The sequence below is a fragment of the Microcaecilia unicolor genome, chromosome 12 (genome assembly GCF_901765095.1).
Source record: "Microcaecilia unicolor chromosome 12, aMicUni1.1, whole genome shotgun sequence".
Lineage (NCBI taxonomy): Eukaryota > Metazoa > Chordata > Amphibia > Gymnophiona > Siphonopidae > Microcaecilia > Microcaecilia unicolor.
The window spans coordinates 63,273,423-63,294,626 of record NC_044042.1 but is presented as its reverse complement, the minus strand read 5'-3'; positions in this window follow the sequence as shown (position 1 = coordinate 63,294,626).

Below are 21,204 nucleotides of genomic sequence, written 5' to 3'. Positions count from 1 at the left end.
ACTATCCAATCCTTCCAGCACCACTACTCGATTGAGTAGACGGGCTAGTGCTGTTTTCCCTAAGTGTGATAGGTCATGAGCTTGAGACACTACAGGCCAAGCTAGGTGGCGTGGCACCAGAACTCTGGTATCAGGGAGATGTAACCAGCCATCAGGTCTCCTTACTGCACCTTCCTCTTGAGCCCATTTCTCTTCCATTTGGGTATACATAGGTGTCCATTCTTGCAATCGGATTTGGAACAGGGGGGTCACAGTACTTGCTGGGGGTCCTCGAGCAGCTTCCTTGGCCACCCGATCAGCATGGCGATTCCCTCGGGCCACTGGAGTATCTATTCTTTGGTGTCCCCTACAGTGAATGACAGCTACCTTCTTGGGGGCCCAAACAGCCTCTAGCAGCTGAAGTATTTCAGGTCCATACTTAACAGGTTGGCCTGCAGCATTTATGAGTCCCTTTTCCTTATACAAAGCTCCATGAGCATGTAGGGTTGTGAAGGCATACTTAGAATCAGTATAAATGTTGGTTACCAGTCCTGCTGCTAGCTCCAGAGCTCGTATGAGGGCCACAAGTTCTGCTTTCTGGGCTGAAGTTCCTTGGGGCAGGGCCCTTGCTTCTATCACCTTGTCTTCTGTCACCACAGCATAGCCTGCCAATCGCTTGGAGTTCTCCACATAACTGCTTCCATCTGTATAATAAATTACATCTGGGTCCCTCCACGGAACATCTTTAAGATCTGGTCGACTAGAGTACACTTCATTCATGGTTTGGATACAGTCATGATCCGGTGGTCCCTCAGATGCTGGCAAAAGAGTGGCAGGATTAAATGTAGCCACTGTTTCCAGGTGTATCCGTGGATTCTCACACAAGCTAGCTTGGTACTTAACCATGCGGTTATTTGTAAACCAGTGGTTGCCCTTATACTCCATGAGGGTGAGAACTGCATGGGGGACTTTAACAACCAGTTCTTGCCCCAAAGTCAACTTATCAGCTTCCTGGACCAGTAAGGCTGTTGCTGCAATGGCCCTCATGCAGGCTGGCCATCCTTTAGCCACTCCATCTAGCTGTTTAGACAGGTATGCAACAGGCCTCTGCCAGGATCCCATCATCTGGGTCAGCACACCCAGAGCAACCCCCTGTCGCTCGTGGACATACAATGAGAAAGGTTTCTCCACATCAGGAAGGCCTAACGCAGGGGCTTGGAGTAGGGCTTTCTTTATGGCAATGAAGGATTGTTGAGCAGTAGGTCCCCATTCAAATGGTTCCTTTTCACCCCCCTTTGTGGCTTGGTAAAGGGGTTTCGCCATCAATGCAAAATTTGGAATCCAAATTCTGCAAAATCCGGCTGCTCCCAGAAATTCCCTAACTTCTCTTCTGGACTTGGGTTGGGGAATTGCAGCAACTGCTTGCTTCCTACTAGCATCCAGTCTCCGACTTCCCTGGGAAATACAGAAGCCCAGATACTTCACTTCTGACTGACAAAGTTGGGCCTTTGAGCGTGAGACCTTATAGCCTGCATCCAAGAGTAGCTCCAGCAATTCTCTAGTAGCCTCAAAACACTCTTCCTGGGTCACTGCTGCAATCAGGAGGTCATCTACATACTGGAGTAAAACTCGCCTGGAAGGCTCAGATTTAAAAGTCTTAAGGTCTTGCCCTAGGGCAGTCCCAAAAATGGTGGGGGAGTTCTTGAACCCCTGTGGCAGGCGGGTCCATGTATACTGAAGCTTCCTTCCTGTTACTGGGTTTTCCCATTGAAAGGCAAAAAGCAATTGACTGGCTGGGGCCACCCGAATACAAAAGAAGGCATCTTTTAGATCTAGTGTTGTGAAATGGGTAGCTCCAGAAGGTATCAATCCTAGCAGGACATATGGATTAGGCACTACAGGGTGTAATGAGATAGTGGATTTGTTGACCACTCGTAAGTCTTGGACTGGCCGGTAGTCCTCAGTCCCTGGCTTCTGAACTGGCAACAATGGCGTATTCCATGGAGACTGGCAAGGACGAATAATTCCATGGGATAACAGACGATTCAAATGTGCTTGAATCCCTTCCAGAGCCTTTCTGGGAATTGGGTATTGGCGAAGATGGATTGGCCGGGCATTTGGAAGTAAGTCTACATGTACAGGAGGAATATTTCGGGCCAACCCTGGGGGATTATCTTCTGCCCATACCCCACTGACCTGAAAGCTGTCTGCCAGGGGTAGGTCAACTTGGCCATGCGACTGATGCAGCCGCCATTCTTCTTCAAGAGGGCAGCAGAAACTCAATATACCCTTAGGGCTAGATGTCAGGGGCCGAAAGGAGACTGAAGTCTGGCCATCAGAATCAAAGGAAATTTGGGCCCTAAGCTTGGACAGCAGGTCTCGGCCTAACAAAGGGATTGGACAGTCTGGCATATACAGGAATTCATGAGTGACTGTGTGTGAGCCTAATTGGCATCTACGGGTTGTCAGAAAGGGCCTCCGGTTCTGCACCCCCGTGGCTCCCACCACTCGGACAGTTTTTCCAGACACAGGCGCTAATCGCTCCGTTACAACAGAATGTTCAGCTCCTGTATCAATCATGAATGGAATTGAGCGGCTCCCTATAGTTAGCTTGACCATAGGTTCCTGGGAGCCCAGTTTGTAGGAACCCGGTCTGTCCTATTCGTCCCATTCTGCCATCTCAGCTATCCCGATGATGTCAGATTCAGGAGGCTCATATCTTCCCTCTCGAACTCGGCCTCGGCTTCCTCGATCTCCTGGTCCCCTTCTCAGTCCCTGGCGCCTCTGGGGGCATTCATCTTTCCAGTGCCCTCTTTCCTTACAATAGGCACACTGATCCCTCTCCAATCTTGGTCTGGGATTCTCCCCCCTTGGCCGGGATTGATTGAAGGAATCTCGGGGCCTGGCTGGTGGTCCGGGGTCCCACTTTGGCTTCCCATTAGCTAGAGGTCGACCTCGATTAAGGGTGGAATTAGTAATGGCTGCCGCTAAAAGGTCGGCCTTCTTCTGCATCTTCCGGTCAGCCTCTCGGCGCACCTCCTGATCTCTATTAATGAAAACCTTGGTTGCGATCTCAATTAGCTGGGTGGTATTCATCCCTGCGAATCCCTCTTGACGCTGCAACTTCTTCCGGATATCTGGCATACTCTGGGCCACCAATGCACTATTCACCATTCTCTGGTTTTCTTGGGCTTCAGGGTCAAATGGGGTGTATGTTCTGTAGGCTTCAATTAGTCGCTCTAGAAAGGCCCCAGGGGATTCAGTTGCCCCTTGGAGAATTTCAGAGACCTTTGCTAGATTAATGGGCCTCTTTATGCCTTTCCTCATACCTTCCAGTAAGTCCCGGCAATAGCCAGACAACAGTTCATAGTGCTGCCCATCATTTGGATCCCAAGCTGGAGCTGCGCGAGGAAACCGAGCTCTAACCCATCCCTCTGGATCCTGTGTCCCCCCGGGGACACGCTCTCGCGTGATGGCCTCAGCATTTTGCAAAATCTTCCGCCTCTCCTCAGTTGTGAAGAGGGTCAGGAGAAGTTGTTGACAATCAGTCCAGGTTGGGTTATGGGTGGCCATAATGCTAGTCACTAGGTCCACCACTGCCTGAGGCTTTTCAGTATAAGAGGGGTAATGCGTCTTCCAATTCAGGAGATCAGTGGTTGTGAAGGGTACATACTGATAGGCCTGTGCCTGTATAACCTGACCCTCATTATTAGGATCCGGTCGAGTGATGGTTACCTGTCGGAGTGGCAGAACTCTCGAGGAGGTGGGAATGGAACCTGAGGTAGAGCTAGGAGCTACCCTCCTATCATGCTCAAAAGTAATTGCAGCGGGTCTAACCCATTCAGTGGAGGTAGGTTGAACCCCTGAGGGTTGGGAAGGGGTACTCATAGACTGAGAGGTGGTCACAGGTGATTCAGTCCATTGAAAGGGATGCCGGGCCCCTAATGAATGGGTAGGGGTATTAGAGGGAGAGGCTGGGCTGTCAGGAGTTGAGGAGTCAGGGAGTGGAACCCAAAGCGGGTCTTCAGAGGTTAACAGGAGAGGATGTGGCAGAGAAGGGTAGAGGCCAGGTGAAAAGTCCAACCTAGGGTGTGGCAGGTGTGGCACAGGAGGGGAAGAACTATCCGGAGAAGCCTGTGCTGGAGAGGCTTGGGCTGGGCGGCGTGGATCTCTGGGGGTGGCACGGAACCCCAACAATGGGCCATAAGGTGGTGGCTCAAGGTCTGAGGGGTCATCAGAGAGTATGGGTTTCTCGGACAGGGTAGGGGCGGAAGCCACCGATTGGGTGGTAGGCTTCCTGGGGCTCTTTCCCTCTTCTAGTTTAGATTTTCTAATCTTTCTTTGAACTTGGCCTAACATGAATTTTACTGGGGATCCCATATAAGTTTTCAACCAGGAGGGAGGGTCAGTCACAAGGCTGTCCCAAGAATCTATATAAGGGAGTTGTTCAGAATATTCTGGTTCTCCTACAACTATGCTGTAGACCTTCCGGATTACTTCAATATCTAAGCTGCCACTAGGGGGCCACCCCACTCCCATAGATGGCCACTCAACTTCACACAAGGTTCTTAAAGTACTTGAGCTTAAAGTCTGTCCATAGTCATTAATTAAAAAGCCTTTTTTGAAATTCTTAAGCATACAATCTAGGGGGGTAGCAATTTGTCTAGATGATGTCCCACCCATAATGCTTACAGTTACAACACACAAAAAGGGAGGGAATTTTTGGATTTGCGGTAAGGGGTCCGCAGATCCGGAAACAAAAGGGTAGAACAAACAACAATCGCTTCCTTCCGTTGCTGGTCAATTGAACTCGCGTTAATTGAAAACGCAGCTATAAGAAGTCCGCACTCAGTTAATCATTCACGCATCACACATTCCATACAGAAAATCCCACCCAACAATTTCAGATTTCTCAGATACAGATAAGCTCAAGCGTTTTCGCTTCTAGTCCCCGCGACTAGAAGGTACTAGGGCCTTCGCTGAGAGTTGATCAGGCTCTCTTTCCTCAATTTTCTTTGAGGGGCTGATTTACAATTTTCTAGCTAGAATTACAATACAAAATACAGAATACATACCCGGCGAATGTTCTCCAGTCAGTTGGGTGCTGGGATTAATGCAGGATACATCCCACCGCTGCCACCAAGAATTGTTGCAGGAATTGAGATAGGAATTTGTGATACTTCAGGAGTCAGACAGCACACACCAGAATGAGGGAGAAATCTTCTTTATTTGCCAGCAAACAAAGCAGGACATCAGTTCTAGCTCTCTTCTCTCTCTCTCAGCTCTCTGGATGTTATGGCTTTTGTCTGTCCTCTTCAGCTCTCTTCTCTTCTGTCTGTTCCTTCTGCTCTCTTTCTCTCCTGTTGTCTTCCAGCTTTCTTTCAGCTCTCCTTCCTTTCTTCCTTTCTTCCTTTCTTCTGACGTAAACTGCTTCTGCTCCTACTTAAATACTGTTCTATCCCCCTCCTAGCCTTGCCCCCCCTTACTCTCCAATTGGTTAAGGAATAGATTGGTTACCTGGCCTCAACCAATCAGCTCCATACAAATATCAGTTACATAGGTTCCAGACATCCTAAACTGACCTCTGACCTGGGGCCCCTCATGCCAGACATTTGGTCTCCAGAACTCTTATATTTTCCTTATGATTAATGTCTCATCTATAGCTTAAATTGCTTACTGGACTCTGGCATTCATTAAAGAGGTCAAAAGTCAGTCTTACTTAATAGCATACAGATATACTTTCAAGACTATTCCTACAGTTACCTATAATTAATCAAGGAGAAGAGAGCTGACTAGTCCTGACCTCTTTCACCTATCAGCTTATACATTGAACCAGCCAGAACTGCAGATAAGTCAAAACACATGTTTGACCTCTTCACTGCAGTCCTTGCTTAGACCTCTCAAACAGCAGACAAAGAGTTGAACAAACATTCCACACAGAATTATTAATTTACACAGAATACAGCATATTCTAAAGTAAGCATCCTTATAAGACATATTCTACATACTTATAATGGTCTATATATCTAAGCTATCTTCTTATAACAAAATCTACATATCAAGAACTTCTGAAATAGTATTTCAGCTTTAAACTACAGTATGCCTAACAGTATACAAATGTTGAGCTAGCATTCATCATTCACAAGGGTGAAAGAAATTCCTGTCTCTGACCTTTCTAACCCAGCCCGGCAAACGCTAGACTTCTAGTAATTAATTCCAGCCTGCATTCCTTTATCTTGCTTGCAAGGTAAAAAGCTAGAATTCAAACACCACTTTTAAACCCCAGATTTTAACAGAATTAACCCTTAATATGATTTCTCAGAATTATTCTTTGCCCATGGCTGCCTCATAATGTCTTTTGGGTACTGGGCCCAGGAAGCTCCTCTGGCCCCTGGGTGTTCTGGGGTCCAAGGTCTGAGCTCCTACTCTCCTTCTCTGTTTGCTGTTGTGACTGTTTGAAGGTTGTCAGGGCCTTTCCCCCCAAGGCCATTCTTTCTCTGTTGATGTAAACTTCTCTCAGAGGGTTCCCAGGGCCCTTTTTCAATGCCCCCAGCAAATGTTCTTTCTTTTGAAGAAGCTTGAGTAAACGGGTTACCTCCTTTGTATAAGTCTTGCGGTGCTCCACTGGGGCTAGTTTGCACAGGGCTTTTGCCATTTTAACCCGTTTCCCCAACTCTACCACCTCTTTTTCTGTGCTTTTTATTTTTCTCACCATTTGAATCAGGCCACTGGTCGGGTCCTCTGGATCCTGACTATAGTCTGTGAAATCTTCCTCCTCTGAGGAGTCACTGTCCTCCTCCTCTGACACCGGTAGGGCCTCCCGGCAGATCTCCATTACCTCTGCTCTCTCCTCTCTCTCCTCCGATCTGCTGTTCTCTGGGGCCTCCCCCAGCTCTCTCCCCACCTCACCTGCTAGATGGCGTGTCACTGTGAGGGGGGTACCGGTCTGGGTTCCTCCCGTGGAAGCCTGCACTCTTCGATCCACAGGGCTCCTTTCCCTCCTCTCTGGAGCCCTGCCAGAGAGGGAACTACTTCTCCTGGCCTTCTGGTCCCTGGCCCCAGGAGACCCCCTGGCCTGGGGCTTTCCTGAGGACCGCTCCCCAGGGACCTTCCTCATTTCTGGGGAAGGAGCTAGGCCTCACTCCCTTCCCCCTGGAAGCCTGCAGAGCCTCTGGCAGCACTTCCTCCTCCTTCCAAGTCTCAACAGCAACTAACTTGGAATGCCCTCCCGCGGGAGGTGGTGGAGATGAAAACGGTAACGGAATTCAAACATGCGTGGGATATGCATAAAGGAATTCTGTGCAGAAGGAATGGATCCTCAGAAGCTTAGCCGAAATTGGGTGGCGGAGCAGGTGGGGGGAAGAGGGGTTGGTGGTTGGGAGGCGAGGATAGTGGAGAGCAGACTTATACGGTCTGTGCCAAAGCCAGTGATGGGAGGTGGGACTGGTGGTTGGGAGGCGGGAAGTACTGCTGCGCAGACTTGTACGGTCTGTGCCCTGAATAAGGCAGGTACAAATCAAGGTAAGGTTTACACATATGTTGTCTTGTTGGGCAGACTGGATGGACCGTGCAGGTCTTTTTCTGCCGTCATCTACTATGTTACTATCCTGCTTATAATCGAATGAGAAAAACGCCCAAGTTCCGACCTAAATCGGGAGATGGACGTTTATCTCACAAAAACGAATAAAGCGGTATAATCGAAAGCCGATTTTTGGACGTTTTCAACTGCAATCCGTCGCGGATGCGGACAAAGTTGATGGGGGCGTGTCAGAGGTGTGGCGAAGGCGGAACTGGGGCGTGGTTATCTGCCGAACAGAGATGGGCGCATTTCACCGATAATGGGAAAAAAGTATGCGTTTTTAGCTAGAATTTAGGACACTTTTCTTGGACCCTGTTTTTTCACGAATAAGGCCCCAAAAAGTGCCCTAAATGGCCAGATGACCACTGGAGGGAATCGGGGATGACCTCCCCTGACTCCCCCAGTGGTCACTAACCCCCTCCCAGCACAAAAAATGAAGTTTCTCAACTTTTTATTTTCACCCTCAAATGTCATACCCAGCTCCCTGACAGCAGTATGCAGGTCACTGGAGGAGTTGTTAGGGGGTGCAGTGGACTTCAGGCAGGTGGACCCAGGCCCATCCCCCCTACCTGTTACAATTGTGCTGCTTAATGCTTATTAGTCGTCCAACCCCCCCAAACCCACTGTACCCACATGTAGGTGCCCCCCTTCACCCCTTAGGGCTATAGTAATGGTGTAGACTTGTGGGCAGTGGGTTTTGAGGGGGATTTGGGGGGCTCAACACCCAAGGGAAGGGTGCTATGCACCTGGGAGCTCTTTTACCTTTTTTTTTGTTTTTGTAAAAGTGCCTCCTAGGGTGCCCGGTTGGTGTCCTGGCATGTGAGGGGGACCAGTGCACTACGAATCCTGGCCCCTCCCACGAACAAATGCCTTGGATTTATTCGTTTTTGAGCTGGGCGCTTTCATTTTCCATTATCGCTGAAAAACAAAAACGCCCAGCTCACACATTGTTGAATAAAACATGGGCGTCTATTTTTTTCGAAAATACGGTTCGGTCCGCCCCTTCACGGACCCGTTCTTGGAGATAAACGCCCATGGAGATAGGCGTTTTCGTTCAATTATGCCCCTCTATGTTAACTTAAAAACGATCTATGAACTAACTAACTTCCGCAAACTACTGAAGACCCATCTCTTTAACAAGGCATACCACAAAGATCAATAAGTATGAACTCCTTTACATATATCCAGAACTGTCTTACAATATTTGCTTGTTAAAATACTATCATGTTTTTATTATCATGTTACCCAAAATCCTTCTGTAATACTAAATGTATGTTTTCTCATGTTGTCACCATTCATGATGTATTGTAAGCCACATTGAGCCTGCAAAGAGGTGGGAAAATGTGGGATACAAATGCAATAAATAAATAAAAAAATAGTCTTGGGCTTTATATTGGTTACATTTCTCAAAAAGGACAAGGACAAAGTTGTGTGAGGCCTTAGATCAGTGTTCTGTAACCTTTTTTAATGTAAAGGGCCACAAAGTGGACATGAGAAAACTCCAGGGGCTACCAAATGTTTTAGGCTTACACATGTTATTTTAAATACAAATTTTGATTCTACAAGAATATATATATTTTTTAAAACTCACTTTATTTTGGCTTATTAACAGTTGCAAAACTCAGAAATGAGACGCCTGAGTAACACACTTAAGAGACAGGTGTGCATTCAGTTCCTATTCAACCCTACCTTGTTGATATTGCTTGGACTAGTTTTCAAAAACAGAAAAACGTAGGGGTAGACCAAAAGAACATATAAAGAAGACCTGGTCTAGGAGGGCCTCTTCTGAAAAATAAAGGACTTAATTGTATATCCAACATATGAAAAACATATAGACCAAAACTGATAAAAACAAAAGTTTGTCTTCATTTTCAACCAATAAAGGTGAAGGTCAAAAAAATCTTTGCTGTAATTTCAAACAGGTCTAAGTAGGACTTCACACAGTGCTGTGTTGTGGTGAAAACACCTACATCAGGAGTCACATAGTCTAGAAACATGAATATATATATATATATATATATATATATATATATATATATATATATATATATATATATATATATATATATATATATATATATATTTATTGCATTTGTATCCCACATTCCCCCACCTATTTGCAGGCTCAATGTGGCTTACATAGATTTGAAACATTGTCATTACAGGATATCAGATACAATTATTAATGTGTAATGATTAGGAGAGGTAAGAGAAGGAAGAGAGTGATTAGGGTAGTTGTAGAAGGTAGGCATTCTTAATTGATTGGGTTAGTGGGGTGACTTAGTGAGGCTATAGGTTCTCATTGTGGGACTTGTAGAAAAAGAAGAATGTCTTCAAGGAGTTTTGAAGGATAAATGTTTTCATATGTATTATAATTGATATTACCATAATCAGAAAATGTATATAAAGGAGTAATGTAAAATAAATTTACAAACATTGAGGAATGATACATTTATTTGCTAAAAAAATTCTAATCTGCCTACAACTAGGTGGAGTACAAGAAAGAAAACACATAATCATAAAATCACAAACAAAAGTCACTGATTCTGCCCAGTCCATCACAGAGGTCTCAACCCCATGCTTTCACAAATAGGTTTTCAAGCCTTTAGCAAACTGTTCCAAACCGTTACACAGTCTCAAATGGCCAGGTAGAGCATTGAAGATCTGTGGACCAGCAATCAAAAAAGAAGCTGCTCACATCACAGCATAATATACTGTGCTTAATTTATCATTTGCAAGTAACATAGATTTTTATGAGCGCAAATCCATCTGTAGGTGATATATATTGATGGCCTGCTTAAAATACCACGGAACAGACACTGGGTGCAGTACATGATGACTCAATCATGCAATCTTATACTGCACTTGAGAGGCAATTGGTAGCCAGTGCAGTGAAGAAAGTACTGGTGATACCTGTTCAAACCGTGGCACACCAGTCAATAATCTGGCTGCTACATTCTGAATAGTCGGCAATGCCTGCATCCTGGATTTACTTATTTCCAGGTCCAGGGCATTTCAGAAATCTATCTGGGAGATCACCAGACTTTGAACCACTGACCTAAAATCAGATCTCGATAGCATTGGTTTAAGTCTGGTCAATAGATGTAGCTGAAAAAATGCAGACTTTACCACAGTCAATATTTGAACCTGCATTAATAGCTGTGAGTCAAAAATCACCCCCAACACTCACATTTTATCCCTCACTGGTATCTCAATCTCACCCACTTTCACAAATTGACATTGAAGCAGTTCTTCATCCTGCCCTAAAAACATTGGATTTCTTTAGATTTAAAGCCAACCTATTATTCCGCATCCACTCTCCCACAGCAGTCACACACACCTTCATTTTTTCACTTAATCAAGCCAATCCTCCTTGCACAGGAAAATAGAACTGAACGTCATCTGCATAAATCTTTGTGTTCCACATGCAAATCACCAAATACCTTGCCTAATGATGCCATATAAATATTAAATAGCAAGGCAGAAAGAGCGGACCCCTGAGGTACACCTCTTGATTCTGGAATCACTTGTGATACCTCCCCCCCAACTCAAAACCTGCATAAAAAAGCACCCTTTTAAGAATGATGCAAACCATTTCCAAACCACACCACCTACTCCAATCTCTTTCAGTTTACCTAACAATAAATCAACATCCACTGTATCAAAGGCTGATGACACATCAAGCGAAACAAGACAAAATGTCAAACCCTTATCCATCCCATGTCTTATTACATCTACAAATGACAATAACAGTGTTTCAACCCCATGTCCTACACGAAATCCATATTGATAATTATCCAAACACCCAGCCACATCAACAAATTCCACCAATTGATGTAAGACCACCTTTCCACTATCTTCAAAACTACAGCCATCAAAGAAATCGGCCTATAGTTTCCCAAAACTGTACCATTCAAGGCCTCATTCTTTAAAAGTGGTTTCACTGCTGAGACCTTACATTTTTCAGGAATACAGCCCAAACCCAGGGACTTATTCACAATCAAAGTTAACTCAGGAGTTACTGCTGTGGCCAAACCCCTTGACACAACAGTAGAAAAAGGATCCACTAATGTCTTTCTCGGGTTTAAGGAGCGAACAATACCCGCAACTTCTTCTTCAGTAACTGACCTAGAAACAATCTAAACCTCATTAAACATTCCACCAATATTTGTCGTAGACACCACACTGTCTATTAACAATGCATCTAACTTTTTTTTATTTTACCTGCATGTCCCTGGACTAATTGCTTAACTATGCTAAACAATTCCTTAGGTTTATTCAATGCCATTTGAATCTTTGTTTTATAATACTTATTCTTTTCCTCCTCATAAACCCCAGCTATTCTGTCAATTTCAGTTTTTAACTATCAAAATCATCCACATCTCTCGATCTCCTCCATTGTCTCTCACTTTGATGCAGTTCCCTCCTTAGTTGAATCACGGATAAAGACTTCCAAGGGCAGGGCTTATATCCTTCATAGAAGCAACCACATCGAGTGCCTGCTGTAATGACGAATACCAGTTCTCCACCATCTCCTCTACCATGCTGTTATGCCTAAAAGATTGCATGTGTTGGCAAAATTATATAAATAAAAGATATATAAAATAAATAATAGGTAAAGATGGATACAGGCAATGATTAAGAGCCTGTGGACAATATAAGACCAAGAAGGTCTGTGCTGGTCCTTAAGAAAACCTATGAGCACACAAAAATATTTATAAAAGAAAAAAAGGAGTGGAGAATAGGCATGGATTTGCTAATGAGCTAGCATGCTGATAGTACCATTGTACTAACTGGTTAGCACATCCATAAAGTGCTCCCATAGTAATCTTTTTAAATAGCCATTCAGTAATGCTAACATCCTGGATGCACTTGAAGGTAACTCACTTTAGATACTACTGAAAAGGTGTGAGCTAAATCTAAATAAATAACTTGCATATAAAAAGATGCCACAATCACAGAACCACCCCCTCCCCCCCCACACCGATCATTCGTGTAGAGCATAAGGAAACAGGGTTCTTTGAATTCAGACTTTTTTTAAATCATAAATTTATGCAATTTAATCAGACCATTGAATCCTATTGGCATGATCTGAAACAAAGTTGAAGAGATGAATGATTATACTCATGGTTATGTGTACCCGTGACAATCATGTACTTTCACTGTAAGATCTAAAAATATGGTTACTTTTGATTTGACTTCTACTGATTAATCCTCTGAAGAGGAGTCTAATCATCAAAATCAGATGGTGCCAGACGTTATTTCAATGACTTTCTCGTCTTTCACCTAGATAAGGGGTGGGAAAACACAGTCCTCCTCGAGGGCCACAACTCAGTCGGGTTTTCTAGATTTCTACAATGAATGTGCATGAGATTGATTTGCATATATGAACTTGAAAACCTGACTGGGTTGTGGCTCTCAAGGGCTGTGGTTACCCACTCCTGATCTAGATCATGCTGTCCAGTAGGGTTATGCTGCCTTTATGGGTACTCTTCTGTAGCTAATTTATCATCTTGGGTTTTATGAAAAGAAGTAGAGCAATTACTAAATAAAAGGGTTATTGTTTGTACCCATCATGACTCTTTTGAAACTCATGGGGGGGGGGGGGGGGTTGTTGTGACACTTTTTTTGAGTATTGAAATTGAAGAGATTTTTCAGGAACAGTCTAGAGTTTTGAGTAACTCCTTGGTTCTGCACAGGAAATCATGCTGGATTCCCACTGGTCAGCCTGATCCAGTACTAGTTTTTATTTTATTTTTTTGAAAAGGTGGTTGAACATGATTTACAGATCTATGAATGTTCCTTACTTACCACCTAGAAACCAGCTAGAAACTAGCTTTGTGCTCTTTGAGCTCCAATAGCAGTATTGGAATAAAACTGATGACAAGGAGATTAGTATTTTGCTCATTGGAAGAAGGTAATATGAACAAAAAAAGGTCCAAGCACAGTTTGGATCTCTGTTTATGAGGTGGTGCTTGGAGGTCTATAGAAGGTTATATTACCCAAAGCGAGGTTGATTTTCTCATTGAAAAGTTTAGCCCCCCCCTACCTGACTTATCATTTCAGGGATTAGCTCTGTACTTGAGCCACTGTCTAAGTTTGTAGATTAATTTCAACAACCGTTTGTTCATTTCATTCCATCTTTTGTGCATGATCCATCTCATTTAATTGAGTTGTTGGGGAAGGTAATTTTACCCAGAACAGTCTTTTTCAATGAGTTGGAATAATGAGTCATTGTACTTGAATTTTCTCCAATATGGTGCTCTTGAAATAGTTCAGAAAACTATTTATGTGGTGATGTTCTGTTCCTTTGGCACGTACCAAGAATTAGTTTACTTTTGGGGGTCCACTCTATCAACAGATTTAGGAGGGAAATTATCCAGCTGCATTATGGCAACAACCTGCTTTATTTGCCCCTTAATGTGACTTAAAATGCACTAATGCAGGTTGTCTTGCCCTAACACAGTGTTAGTTATGTCACCATGGGGTAAATAATAATGAAATGCAAAACATGTGAATGCATGTTCAGCTGCTTATTGCTATTTAAATGTTATACTGTGGTTTGCAGTGTGCATTAGGAGCACATTGCAAACTGCGATATAGTAGGTAATATAACCCCAGCTAAAAACTGGGGTTATTTTATCATCCAGGAGCATTGGACTGCCCTGCTGTGGCCTGATCCTCTTAGGCCACTGTGTAAAGGGGCCATCACTGGCTCAGTAAATGTTAGCAATAGGGCCCTCCCATAGCTGAACCTGTTCAACAAGCCCTCCCCCCAAAGTGAGCCTCAAACCATCCCCCCAAAACAACTAGCCCCCTCCCTAGTAGTGTCCCTACCACAAAACCTGTGCACTTATTTGAAGGGGCGTCTGCCAGGTCCTGCTCACCCGAGGGGATGGAAAGGTTTAAAAGAAGGGCATCAGAGAGGAAGAGGAGGGGGGCAGTCCGTTACCGGCCTTCCTCTTAGGTGCTCTTTCCCGCCCCTCCCCTTCGTTAGTGCTGCTTGTTTTTGTTACCTGGTGCTGCGCCGGCAATAGTGAAGGGGAGCACCTCTCGGAAACAGGCTGTAGCGTTCCGTGCTGCGGCGGTAAGTTTTTGTGTCAGTTTATTAGAAGTTTGCTGTAGATCAATGTCTCTGTCAGCCCAGGTTTTTGTCACGCGCTTCCCACCTTCTGGCCAAGGTTGCCAGGTGGAAAATTTTTTTCCCACCCAAAACAGCCTAAATCCAGCCCAAAACCTGCCCAAACTCAAACTCAAACCCCGCCCCCGACACCCCCACCCCCGCGTCATCACCCCTGCCCCCGCCGTCATCAACCCCGCCCCCACCGTCATCATCCCCGCCTCCCACGTCATCGTCCCCGCCTCCCACATCATCGGCCCCGCCTCCCACGTCATCGGCCCCGCCTTCCACGTCATCGGCCCCGCCCAAAACGTCACTAACCCCGCCCCCCGTGGCCGAAAAAACCGCCAAAAAAACCGCCAAAAAACCAAAAAAGAAGCCCAAAAAACCACAACCCGCCGCGGGCAAAAATTTCCCGCGGCGGGTTGCAGAAAACCGCCCAATTGGGCGGTAAAACCACCCACCAGGCAACACTGCTTCTGGCTTCGAATTGTAGCATCTCCTGACGTCAGCCAATCAGGCATCTACTGTGAGTGACGTCAGGAGATGGTTACGAATGCAGCCAGAGACATTGGAATGTTGGGAGTGCAAATTATTATATTAGATTTTCTGTTATATTGCACCTGCTGTACATTGCCTTGAGTAAATCTGTTCATACAGGTGGTTGATAAATCACAATAAATAAAATAATTAATTATCTAACTAACTAGCATTAAATTGGTGATAAATACCAATAACTGGTGTTACCAAGAACTAATTGCATTTATTTGATGTTTCTCACCCCTGTTCTACAAACAGCATCCCTAACTTCTCTTGCATACAAATGAAAAGGGGGGGGGGGTAATGTGGGAAGGGCATTACAACTATTCTTGTACGCAATGTATAGAACAGTTGCATTTACGCACCCATCTGCTGCATTTAAGCGCTACCATTTACGCCAGCCATAGAAATAATGTAAGCGGTCACACCTAAAATTTGATGCAGAACTGCAGACTTATGTTAGTATTCTATAAGAGATTTGAGGCACAGCTCTGCCATTATAGAATGCTAACGTAGCACCCAGCTTTGTGGCATCTAACTTTTAGCGACATATATTGAATTTACCTCTTACCGTGCACTAGTTTTTGCAATTAACATATAATACATGTAAAAACTTACCATAATTTAGTAAAAGGGCCTCTTAGGTTTTCTGCTATTACCTTTTCATCCCTGAACCCTTCTTTCACCCCTTGGGAAACACCTACAATACCTGACTCACCTTAAGCTACCAATGAAAGGCGTGACCTAAATATAAGATAAATATGTCATTAGGTTGCCAGGGAATTCTTTCCACTAACTGGTTGGATGGAGACAGGCATTCCAACCAATGCTCCAAAAACTACCAAAGGAAGTGGAAATAGCCAGCCACAATGTCCAGGAAGGACTATGAGAACACACTGTAAAGCGGTGAGTTTTTTATGCTATCTGGTCAGTCATTTTCAGTATGACCATTTGTATGTTGCTGGCTTGAAAGAACCCCTGTTGAAGACTGTGTTTGTCAAAATGCAGACCATGTTGGGTTGGTGTGTCAGCAATTTTTGTTCAAAGAATAACACTACTGCCTTCCTGGACATTGTGGCTGGCTATTTCCACTTCCATTTGTAGTTTTTGTGGTAACTGTAGAATTTTTGTGTCCTTTGATGTTTTTGCTTTCTATTCCAACCAATGTATCAAAATTAAGAGACTGAAGTTTCACCTGTGTAGAAAAGATGACCTCTATACTATATTTGGTAATTTGTTGCTGTTTTTTTTCCTTTTATAACTCTTTATTTATAATACGCTTTGAATAAACACAAGAAAAGCATCTTGCTTTGGAACACAGATACATACAGTGTAATGATTACAGTTCTGGCTCTATTCATTTCAACAGCTATGCAACAAAAATAAAGGAAAAACAGTAATAGTACAAGTATACATTCATTTTGTAAATGTACTGTCAGTAAGACCTTCTAAAGGATACCAAGACCAAGAGTGAGATCACATAATTGAAGCTGAATGATAATAATAATAATACTTTGGATTATAGTTGGTAAATTTGTTACAGTTTTGTTTAACCATTATTGCAGTAAAAAGGTTTGAAATGTATTTCACTTAAAACTAATGATACTACTCTGTTATCAACAGCTTTAAATGTCTGTAGCAGGAGCCTTATAAATGTACCCTCTTAACCTAGAAGGAGACACATTCTGGAGTCTCTGTTCCTAAGTGTAAACCCAGCTTGCAGAATGATGTAATGGAGGCCAGACTTGCCTGCCAATCCTGGGCATATTGGAGGGGACTGTAAAATGGTCTTGCCTGCAAGAGACATTGTCTTTCTTCCAGTTATAGAGTCTGGGAAGTAGGAGAGGCTGTGCTAACCTGTTTGGAACTGCACAACTTGGGGTCCTGCATCTTATGCAGCCGCTTCAAAATAAAGCAGCAGTTGGCACACAAACTGAGTAGCCCTGACCCAGCAACCAGTTAAAGTAAAGGGAGAAGGGGAATGCAGATCAAGGGAGGTCTGTGAAATGAGAAACCCAATAACCTATGAGTTGCTGGTATCAAGGGAGTAGATAATTGTCATTAAATGCATAGCACCCATCTGGGGCTAACCCTGCGGCCACCTAGAGGGTCTGTCCCCTCAGGTCCGCCTGCACTTGCTGCTTGTGCTCTACACTAGCACCATCCACCCCACTGACTGGGTCTCACTTGCCACTCTCAAGTTATTCCCCAGTGATTTCTAGATTACTGGGACCACACTCCCAGGGGATCCACAGTCAGCAGTGTACCGAGGGTGGGGTGGTGGGAGAGGTCCAACTCGGGTGCACGCTGCAGGGGGGAGGTGCAGGGAGCAGCCATGTGGCTGTTGGCTCCGCCGGTTCCCTGCTCCCTCTGATGTTACTTCCTATTCCGGGGCAGAGGGAGCAGGGAACCGGCGGAGCCGACTGCCGCGCGGCTGCTCCCAGCACCTCAGGAGGTAAGAGCAATGCATCCGGGGGGGGGGGGGGGGGCTTGTTGTTTGGAGGTAATGCGCTGGGGGGGGGGTGCACAGCGGCAACCCACCCTGGGTGGCAGCCAACCAAGGAACACCACTGCCCACAGATCCTAGAAAGCACTCAAAGACCCAACACACAAACCACCAGGATTCTTAGTCAGTCCAGGACATCAGAGCCAATAACTAATAGGTTTATTGTTACAAGATTTGAACAGTGAACCGTATAAAACAAATGGAAAATTAACAGGCAATGACAGGTAAAACGAACATGAATTAATATTAAAACTATCTAACACTTGTTCACTACTTGAAAAGTGCTTGGGAAGCTTCAGGAAATTTAACTGTTCACAAGTCTGAACAGGGCCTCAGGTCAGAGATGTTTACCTATGTGCTTCCTAGCTGAAACTTAAAATTACCTTGCAGCTTTGGTGGAAAAAAGAAAAAGTCACTTCTGGTATAGCTTTACAAAAAAAAAAAAAAAAAGACAATCACCATCTGCTGGTCAATTAGGAGAAATACATATCATCAGTAAAATAATACAGTTCATAGGCTTAGAAACCCACTGTTTCATCACAATAACCATCTATCTGTTGAAAAAAAGGAGCGAGAAGAGAGTATGAGAGGGATCTGCTACCCAGGAGCATCCCTGCTTTACACCTAAGATAACACAGTACTGTGGTAAAAGGGACCTTTCTCCCATGTTTATCTCTCACCCCACAGTGAAGGAGTTTATTTTTAATATTTTCTTGCTTGCTCCCTCTGGGGAAAAGAGCGAAAGCATCCTCTTTAATCTTCATCTAGGGGATATACCCCTTACTTTAGAGGGACTGAGGGAGTGTGGTATTTCATTGTGTAGAGCATTGATACACTAAAGTACTGACACCCAAACTCTATACTCCACATATCTAAAGGTGAAGCACCAGTCTCTTTAGGAAGAGATACAGCTTTGGTGAGAGTGAGGAGGAAGCCCCCCCCCCCCCCCCCCCCCCCCCAGTGAACATAAGTAGACAATAATCTAGAGGAGGAATATGAGGGGTATTTGAGTCCAACACAACTTTGAACAACTACTTTTATTCTGACCTTGCATTGTTTCTGCCTGATTTAAGACTGCATATATTTAAGTTTATTTTGGAGATCATCTAAAAAATAAAATACCTTTTGCTGCTCTTTTTGCCTGTTGTCCTTGTCATCCCCTATCCACCAGGATCCCTTATTTTACTGGTGCTCTTGTGTGGTTTTTATTTTCTATTTTCTCCCTACTTAAAGCAAAAGGCATCCCAAATACTTTTTTTTGTGTGTGTGTAGGAGACCAGAGGAGGGGAGGGGTACTCATACCCCATAGTGAGAAGCTGACTGCAAGACACAGCAAAGATTATTGGAGTTCGAAATACAGAGAAATATCCAGAGTACCTGAATGTAGGTGTGAGCAAAAATCTAGATAAATAAATAAAGATTCTTTCCATGAAACAGTATATTTACTTGTTTTTCCAGGTAGATGAGGTTTATTCTTTTATTTTTTTGAAAGAGAACATGCCAATCTGTTATAGTTAAAAAATAAATGGAAGAATGCAGGCATTAATCTCTGTAACTATCCACTTTAATAACATGCATAGCTATGCTCTGTAACAGACATCAGCAGTGTGTTTTTGGTACAGTACCGAAAAACAACTTGACCCCTCAAAGAATAGAGTAGATGAAAAGCACATGCCACGACATGATACGTACTTTGCCAGTGGGTGCGTACAGGTATGTATATAGATTTTTTTTTATTTTTGTTACATTTGTACCCTGTGCTTTTCCCACTCATGGCAGGCTCAATGCGGCAGGCAATGGAGGGTTAAGTGACTTGCCCAGAGTCACAAGGAGCTGCCTGTGCTGGGAATCAAACTCAGTTCCTCAGGACCAAAGTCCACCACCCTAACCACTAGGTCACTCCTCCAGATTATAAAATGTGTATATTTTTGATACTGTTTCATAGTACTCCTATTATTAGGTTTTATTTATTTATTTATTGCATTTGTATCCCACATTTTCCCACCTATTTGCAGGCTCAATGTGGCTTACAATTTTTCCGTCATGACTTATGTCATGCTGTTCTCAAATGTACCTCATTTAGAGCCTCTTTTACTAAGGTGCGCTAGCGTTTTTAGCGTGTGCTAATATTTAGGGTGTGCTAAACATTAGAGATGTCCATAGGAATATATGGATGTTGCTAATGTTTAGGACATCCTAAATAGCGCACGCTAAAAGCTCTAGTGCACCTTAGTAAAAGACCTGCTTATTGTATTTATGTTTATATTTGGTCAATTTTACTATTGTTATGCTGTTAAGAAAATTGTAAGTTTTGTGTTAAACTGTACCTGCTGTACATCACCTTGGGTGAATCTCTTCATAAAGGTGGTTAATAAATTCCAATATATAAATAAATAAATAAATAAATAAAATAAAATACAGGTACAAAGCCCTCCTGGGACAGAGAAATATCCAGAGTACCTGAATGTAACACATCTTGAGCTACTACTGAAAAAGGTGTGAGCAAAATCTAAATAAAGAAATAAACATATGGACATGATAAAACATTGGTCCAGACATTTATACCTTCCCTAGTGCAGGTATAAATGTCTGCATCTCATATATGCTAGGATTTTATAAGGAAAAATAGGGACCTACCTTTCCTAAGTAGACACCTTCTTAGCCTTGTATTCTAGGCACCCTTTACAAAATTACCCTCTTCCCCTGGATTCTATAAACAATGACTAAAGTTGCATTCGCTGATTGGCACATGCAACTTAATTGCTTAACAAGCCAATCAGTGCCAATAATTGGCTGATAACAACCAATTATTAAGCCCAGCTCCAACTACACTTAATATAGCATCAAACCAAGTAATATAAAGGAGGAGGCAGTTACAGCCACTATATTATTAAGCCCAGCTCCAACTACACTTAGTATATAGATTTATTGGGTCAGTCGGATACGCATGCTTCTGTCCATCAGGCTATTATATTTGAGCCCAGCAACATAAAGGATGTGCATGTAATTGTCATCAAACCATGTTTTCCATATAATGTATTTTCCATACAATGTACTTTCCATGTGTCTCCTGTTATGACCTATATACCCCCCTTTGATGGAAGATTAAGAGGAAGAAACTGAGCTAAGTACTCTTGATGGAAACATTTTTAATAATAATTAAAAATGACTAAAAAAGTTGAAAAATCAAGCATATGGAAAACATATTATGGTTTGATGACGATTACATGCACATCCTTTATGTTGCTAGGCTCTAATATAATAGCCTGATGGACAGAAGCATGCGTATTCGACTGACCCAATAAATCTATATACTAAGTATAGTTGGAGCTGGGCTTAATAACGTAGTGGCTGTAACTGCCTCCTCCTTTATATTACTTGGTTTGGTGCTTCTCCAATACTAGGAATCACCAATTATTGGCATTAATTGGTCTTAATTAGGGTTTATGCACAGATTGTATTTAACGAGCCACACATAAA